The sequence below is a fragment of the Gossypium arboreum genome, chromosome 13 (assembly GCF_025698485.1).
Source record: "Gossypium arboreum isolate Shixiya-1 chromosome 13, ASM2569848v2, whole genome shotgun sequence".
NCBI lineage: Eukaryota > Viridiplantae > Streptophyta > Magnoliopsida > Malvales > Malvaceae > Gossypium > Gossypium arboreum.
In genome coordinates this window covers 85,729,820-85,737,620 of record NC_069082.1, presented here as the reverse complement: position 1 = coordinate 85,737,620, position 7,801 = coordinate 85,729,820, and the positions used below count along the sequence as shown (strand labels likewise).

At 35.7% G+C, this 7,801-nt stretch overlaps 1 non-coding gene across 1 annotated transcript; it reads right to left on the bottom strand.

Moving 5' to 3' along the window:
- Nucleotides 1-257: 257 nt before the first annotated feature.
- Nucleotides 258-364, bottom strand: LOC128287080 (small nucleolar RNA R71). Its single transcript, XR_008277780.1, has one exon. It is a non-coding gene; the product is annotated as a small nucleolar RNA R71 (small nucleolar RNA).
- Nucleotides 365-7,801: the final 7,437 nt, after the last annotated feature.

Here is a 7,801-nt window from a genome sequence, read left to right as displayed (position 1 = left end):
ATGTTTCAAATGCTACAAAAAGTAGGGCAGTTCACTGGATACCTACTGAAGATCCACAATTGCATTTAAGAATCATTTTGGAGGTTTGTGATTCATTAGGCAACAGGGTGTTCTTGAAGATTCCCTAAGACTCAAGCTATTTCGTTATTCATTGTAAGATCATTCCAGAGCATGGTTGAATGTTTTGCTGTTAGGAACGATGGCATCTTGGTATGAAATTGTCAATGGTTTTTGTTGCGACTTCAAACATGAATTCCAAATTAAGGAACGATATTACATCTTTTCGACAATCTAAAAATGAGACATTGTATGGAGCTTAAGAGCGATTTAAAGATTTAATTAGAAAATGCCCGATGCATGGTTTCCAACACTGGACGCAGATGGAAATGTTTTACAATGGATTAAATACACATACAAGAATGGTAGTTTATACATCTACCAATGGGACTTTGCTAGATAAATTATATAATGAGGTATATGAGATTCTGTAGAGAATAGCTAATAATGATTATCAATATCCAACTACAAGAGTGGGTACTAGTAGAAGAGTTACTGGAGCTATGAACCATGATGTGATCACTTCATTAATAGCTCAGGTATCATCCCTAACTAATGTGATTAAAACATTAAAGATACCAACTATAGTGCAGGAAATGAAAGCAACAGAATTAACATGTGTTTATTGTGGGGAAGATCATGTTTTTGATGAATGCCCATTGAACCTAGCCTCAGTATGTTACATGGGAAATTTCAATAGAAATAATAACCCATATTTCAATACAAACAATCCGGGATGGAAACATCCTAATTTCAGTTGGAGTAATTAAGGAGTGGGAAATTCCAATGCCGTTGTTCGACAAAATGTCACAAGTGTACCACCTGGATACAATCAACCTATGCGACGACAAAATGTTCAAAGAAGTTCATTATCATCTTCATCTATAGAAGCTATATTGAAGGAATACATGACTAAGAACAATGCTGTAATACAGAGTCAAGATACATCTTTAAGGGCTTTAGAAAACAAAGTTGGGCAAATTTCTAGTGCATTAAGCTCAAGACAGCAAGGAGCATTATTGAATGATATTGAAAATTCAATATCTCAAGGGAAGGAGCATTGCAAAGCCATTACACTCAGAAGTGGTACTCAGCTACCTGGAGTTGTTAATGATGTCGCTGTTGAAGAAGATAGCTCAGATTTCACACATAAGGCAAATTTTGAACCAGTAGTGGAGCAATCTACAATTAAAAAGAGCAAACAAAAAAATGTTGAAGCAGAATCAACTTTTGTTGCCAATAAGAATGCCATGGCAAAACATCCTCAACAGGTGTTGCATTTTCCTTAACAATTTTAGAAGTCAAAGCAAGATTTTCAATTTAAAAAATTCTTGAAAGTCCTGAAGCAACTTCATATCACCATATCACTGGTGGAAGCATTGGAGCAAACACCCAATTACGTAAAGTTCATGATGGACATATTGTCAAAGAAGCACAGACTAGGGGAATTTGAAACTATTGCTTTCACTGAAGGGTGCACAGAAATATTGATGAACAAATTGCCATCGAAATTGAGGGACCTAGGAAGTTTTACTATTCCTTTCTCAATTGGAAATCATTATGTAGGCAAGGCATTATGTGATTTAGGTGCAAGAATAAATTTAATGCCTATGTCTGTTTTCAGGAAATTGGGAAATTGGGAAGGTGAGACCTACAACTATCACGCTACAGTTAGTTGGTCGTTCTTATGCACATCGAAAAGGTAAAATTGAAGATGTGTTGGTAAGAGTTGATAAATTTATTTTCCTAGCAGATTTTATTATTCTAGAATGTGAAGCTAATAAAGAGGTACCAATTATTCTTAGAAGACCTTTTCTAGCTAGTGGTAAAACATTAATTGATGTACAGAAAAGTGAATTAACAATGAGAGTTAATGACCAGGAGATAACCTTTAATGTTTTTGATGCCATGAAGTGTGCAGATACAGATGAAGATTGTCTTGCGATAGGGATTATTGACATAATGGTGAAGGAAGAATTGGAAGAATTTTGTTACAACAATTCTGATAATGAAGCAGACTAAGTTGAGTTGAATGAAGAAGAACTAATTGTAGAACTTAGCGAACTGATGGAGGCTAAGCAACTTCAAAATAGAGCAATAAGGAGTTTTGAGTTTTTAAATTTATTGAAGCATTCTTTTAAACCTCCTTGACCTTCTATAAAGGATCCTCCTACTTTGGAGTTGAATAATTTGTCACTACATTTAAAGTATGCCTACTTGGAAGACAACAACAGTTTTTCAATAGTTATCTCTACAGAATTAACATCTGATCAAGAGGCTCAATTGTTATAAATTTTAAAAAGATCTAAGAAAATGTTGGAGTGGACAATCACGGATATCAAGCATAATCGCGGCCATCTCTATGAATAAGATATTACTAGAGGACTGTCATGGCAATTCTATTGAGCAGCAGAAAAGATTGAACCCCATTATGAATGAAGCCATTAAAAAAGAGATTATCAAATGTCTTGATGTTGGAATAATCTATCATATTTCTGATAGTTCGTGGGTAAGCCCTGTTCAACGGGTGCCCAAGAAAGGGGGTGTTATTGTGGTTAGCAATGATAACAACGAACTCATTCCAGCTCGTACTATCATGGAATGGAGAATTTGCATAGATTATCGAAAGCTCAACAAAGCAACCAGGAATGGAAATTTCTTTTGCCATTCATCGATCAAATGTTAGATAGATTAGCGAGAAAAGCCTTTTATTGCTTTTAGGATTGTTATTCGAGGTATAACCAGATTTCCATACTCCTACTAACCAAGAAAAAAACCACTTGCAAGTGCCCTTATGGAACCTTTTCGTTCAGACGAGTGCTATTTCGATTGTACAATGCCCCTAGAACATTTCAACGTTGCATGATGGCAATATTTTTGGACATGGTGGAGAAATTTTTGAATGTTTTTATGGATGACTTCTCGGTGTTTGGCGATACTTTTAAAGGTTGTTTAAAAAACCCAAAGCTAGTTCTTTGTTGGTGTGAAGAGACTAACCTTGTTCTGAATTGGGAAAAATGTCATTTCATGGTCTATAAAGGCATTGTTCTGGGACATAAAATTTTACAGCAAGGGATTGCCGTAGATAAAGAGAACACTGAGGTTATTGAGAAATTGCCACCACCCACTATAGTTAAAGGTATTTGAAGTTTCCTTGGCCATGTAGGATTTTATCGACAATTTATTAAGTATTTTACGAAGATATCCAAACCTCTATGTGTATTGTTAGATCACAATAGATCTTTCCAGTTTGATAAGCCTCGTGTGCAAGCATTTGAGGAATAGAAAAAGCAACTGGTAGCAACACCGATTGTCATAGCATCGGATTGGACATTACCTTTTGAACTTATGTGTGATGCAAGTGATTTTGCTGTAGGAGCAATGCTTGGGCAAATGAATAATAAAGTGTTTCATGCCATTTACTATGCAAGCTAGACGCTAACAAATACGCAGATGAACTACACTACTACTGTAACACCCCTATAACCCGTATCCATCACCGGAGTGGGTTATGAAGATTTACCAATCCAAAACATTACATTTGTACATTCACATTTACATAAGTTCATTAGTAATTATACATAGCCAAACACAATCAAAGATCAAAATTCAGACTTATACCAACATTCAAAAGTCGCCATATTCACATGGCTTATATACAACAACATCTCAAAATATCATTCACTTAAGTCTATTCTATACATGCCATACTAGCTCCAAAACATAGTAGTACACAAACACAAAGCTCATATGGCTTATCATATTTTCATATACATATCTTAACCATATAGCCGAATATATAGCTCATCAACTAGTCCATGCATTAGCCTTTGGCACATTCAGTCATTAAAGCAATAACCTATTTAACATTCGAGCATTTTATACTAAAATTTCTCCCAAGGCCGAATTCATATACAACCTTTAATACTCATATAAAGTTTATATTTTAAATAATTTATACACACGATATTAACCTAATATTAATTAACTAAGCACTTTAACAAATTTTCTTTAACTATACACACATTCGGCAATGAGAAAGACAATTTAACAAACCTTAAATTTAACTTATAACAATATATACTCAATATTTAAAGCATTTAACATCACTTCATCATAATTTTACATCATGGCCGAATGCTCCTTTTAAACCATTTACCCTCACAAAGCATAAATTTCACCATCAAACTTACAAGCTTACAATCCCATGAATTTTAACATCATAATATCTATCCAACTCTCACTCATTAACTTCTATCATAAATCTCAAAATCTATAGTTTTTCTACCCATGACCGAAACCTCCAACAACACCAAAAATCAAAAATATACTTCATGGGTTTAAGGTAGAACCAAGAAAGGAACTCATAAACATCAAGATATAAGCAAACTACCATGAACTTACCCTGGATTTTTTTTTTGATCTACAATGACCGAACAACAAGCTTTCTTTTTCTTTCTTTCATTTCGGCTAAGCTAAGGAAGAAGATGAACAAAACGCTTTGTTTTTCTTTTTATTATCTTTTCTTATTTTAGTTAATTTTTTTATTTCATAATTTAAGCCATTAACCATTATAATATTAATATAAAATGTATATATGGCTAATCAACCATCATCATGGCTGGCCACTTACTTAAAAATGGGGAATTTGACATGCAAATCCCCATATTTTAAGCCATGCAATATTTGGCCACTACACTTCAACCTATCACATTTTCAAAGTTTCTCACATAAGTCCTTTTTAATTAATTTCACATCTAAATGACAAAAATCAAAGCATGAAATTTTCTCACATACACATTCACTTATAATAGGCATAGAATATAACATTTAATTATTTTCGTGACTCGGTTTTGTGGTCCCGAAACCACTTCCCGACTAGGGTTAAATTAGGGCTGTCACAACTCTCCCCCCTTAGGAATTTTTATCCTCAAAAAGTCTTACCAACGAATAATTTAGGGTAACGTTCTTTCATAGAGTCTTCAAGCTCCCAAGTGGCTTCGTCAACCCCGTGCTTGACTCACAACACTTTCACTAATGAAGTTTTCTTATTCCACAATTCTTTCACCTCATAAGCTAGTATACGAACCGGTTCCTCTTCATAACTCAGATTAGACTGAATTTCCATCTCTGATGGAATAATCACATGTGAAGGGTCAGATCTATACTGTCTAAGCATCGAAACATGAAAAACATTATGGATCTTTTCAAGTTCAGGTGGCAAAATCAATCTGTACGCTACCGGCCCAATTCGTTTTGATATCTCATACGGTCCGATAAATCTCGGACTCAACTTGCCTTTACGGCCAAATCTGAGTACCTTTTTCCAAGGTGAAACTTTAAGAAACACTTTGTCTCCGACTTGATACTCTATGTCTTTCTGTTTCAAGTCCGCATACGATTTCTGACGATCTGATGCTACTTTCAAACTTTCACAGTTCACATTTACTTTTTGTTCGGCATCTTTAATTAAATCAACTCCGAAGATCTTATTTTCACTGAGCACGATCCAGAATAATGGTGTACGGCATTTACGATCATACAAAGCCTCGTAAGGTGCCATCTTGATGCTAGATTGAAAACTATTGTTGTACGTGAATTCAATCAAAGGCAAATATTGTTCCCATGAGCCACTAAACTCGAGGATGCAATATCTCAACATATCCTCGAGTAGCTAAATAACTCGCTCAGATTGACCGTCTGTCTGGGGATGAAAAGTGGTGCTAAAATGCAGCTTGGTACCCAAATCATCTTGCAATTTCTTCCAAAATCTCGATGTAAATCTGGGATCTCTATTCGAAACAATAGAAATGGGCACTCCGTGCAATTTTACAATCTGAGAAACATACAATTCGGCTAATTTATCAAGTGAATAATCCGTACGTATGGGAATAAAATGAGCCGACTTTGTCAATCTATCAACAACAACCCAGATCGCATCTTTCTTGCTTAGTGATAATGGCAACCCAGATACAAAATCCATCGTGACTCGATCCCACTTCCATTCGGGTATCATGATCGGTTGAAGTAATCTTGAAGGCACTTGATTTTCCACTTTCACTTGTTGACATATCGAACACTTCGAAACAAAGTCAAGAATGTCTCATTTCATATCGTGCCACCAATACTGACATTTTAGATCATTATACATTTTCGTACTACCCAGGTGAACTGAGATTCGACTGCTATAAGCCTCGTTCAAAATCATTGAAATAAGTTCTGAATTTCTCGAAACACATAATCGATTTCTGAACCTCAAATAGTCATTGCTATCAATCAAAACCTCTGAATCCTCTTTTGAAACACATAGTTCTCGTTTTGCAACTAATTCATCATCAGCTTTTTGAGTGTCACAGATTTGTTGCATCAATAACGGTTTTGCTTTTAAATCTGCTACTAACACATCATCAGCGGACACAGACAGGTGTACATTCATCGTTCGCAAAGCAAACAGTGATTTATGACTTAAATTATCAGCAACTATGTTCACCTTTCCCGGATGGTAATCGATGACAAGCTCGTAATCTTTCAATAATTCTAGCCAATGCCTTTGTCTCAAATTCAAATCTCTTTGAGTCATCAAGTACTTGAGGCTTTTGTGATCGGAATAAACGTGACATTTTTCCCCGAACAAGTAGTGGCGCCAAATTTTTAAAGTGAAAATGATAGCAGCTAACTCGAGATCATGAGTCAGATAGTTTTTCTCGTGTGGCTTCATCTGTCTCGAAACGTACGCTGCAACTCTACCCTCTTGCATCAATACACAGCCCAAACCATTCAGAGACGCATCACTATAGATCACGAATTCTTTACCAGAATCTGACTGAACTAACACTGGAGCTTCGGTCAAAAGGGTTTTCAATTGATCAGAACTTTTCTGGCACTTTTCTGACCATTCAAATTTGACATCTTTTTGTAGCAACTTTTTCATCAGTGTTGCTATCATCGAAAAGCCTTTCACAACCCGTCTGTAATACCCAGCAAGTCCCAAAAAGCTCCAAACTTCCGAAACATTTCTCGGAGGCTTCCAATCAAGTATAACTGAAATTTTACTCGTATCAACTCGGATACCCGATGCGGATACAACATGCCCCAAAAATCTTACTTCTCTCAACCAGAATTCACATTTACTGAACTTCGTATATAATTGCTTGTCTCGCAAAATCTGCAAAACTAACTTCAAGTGCTCGGCATGTTCAGTTTCATCGCGTGAATAGATCAAAATGTAATATATAAACACGACTACAAACCGATCCAAATACTATCTGAAAATTTGATTCATTAGATCCATAAAAACTGCAGGGTCATTAGTAAGCCCAAACGACATCACTAAGAACTCGTAGTGTCCGTACCTCGTTCCGAAAGTAGTTTTAGGTACATCAGAGTCTCTAACTCGCAACTGATAATAACCTGATCTCAAGTCTATCTTTTAGAATACTGAGGCTCCTTTCAATTGATCAAACAAATCATCGATTCGCGGCAACAGATATTTATTCTTTATCGTTACTTTATTAAGTTGATGATAATCAATACCCATTCTCATAATTCTGTCTTTCTTTTTCACAAACAATACTGGCGTACCCCAGGGAGAAAAACTAGGTCGAGCAAAACCTCTATCTGTCAACTCTTGCAACTGAGATTTCAATTCTTTTAGTTCGGTTGGTGCCATACGATACAGAGCTATCAAAATCAGTGTAGTCCTTGGTACAAGTTCAATACCAAACTCTACCTCCTAAGCAGGGGG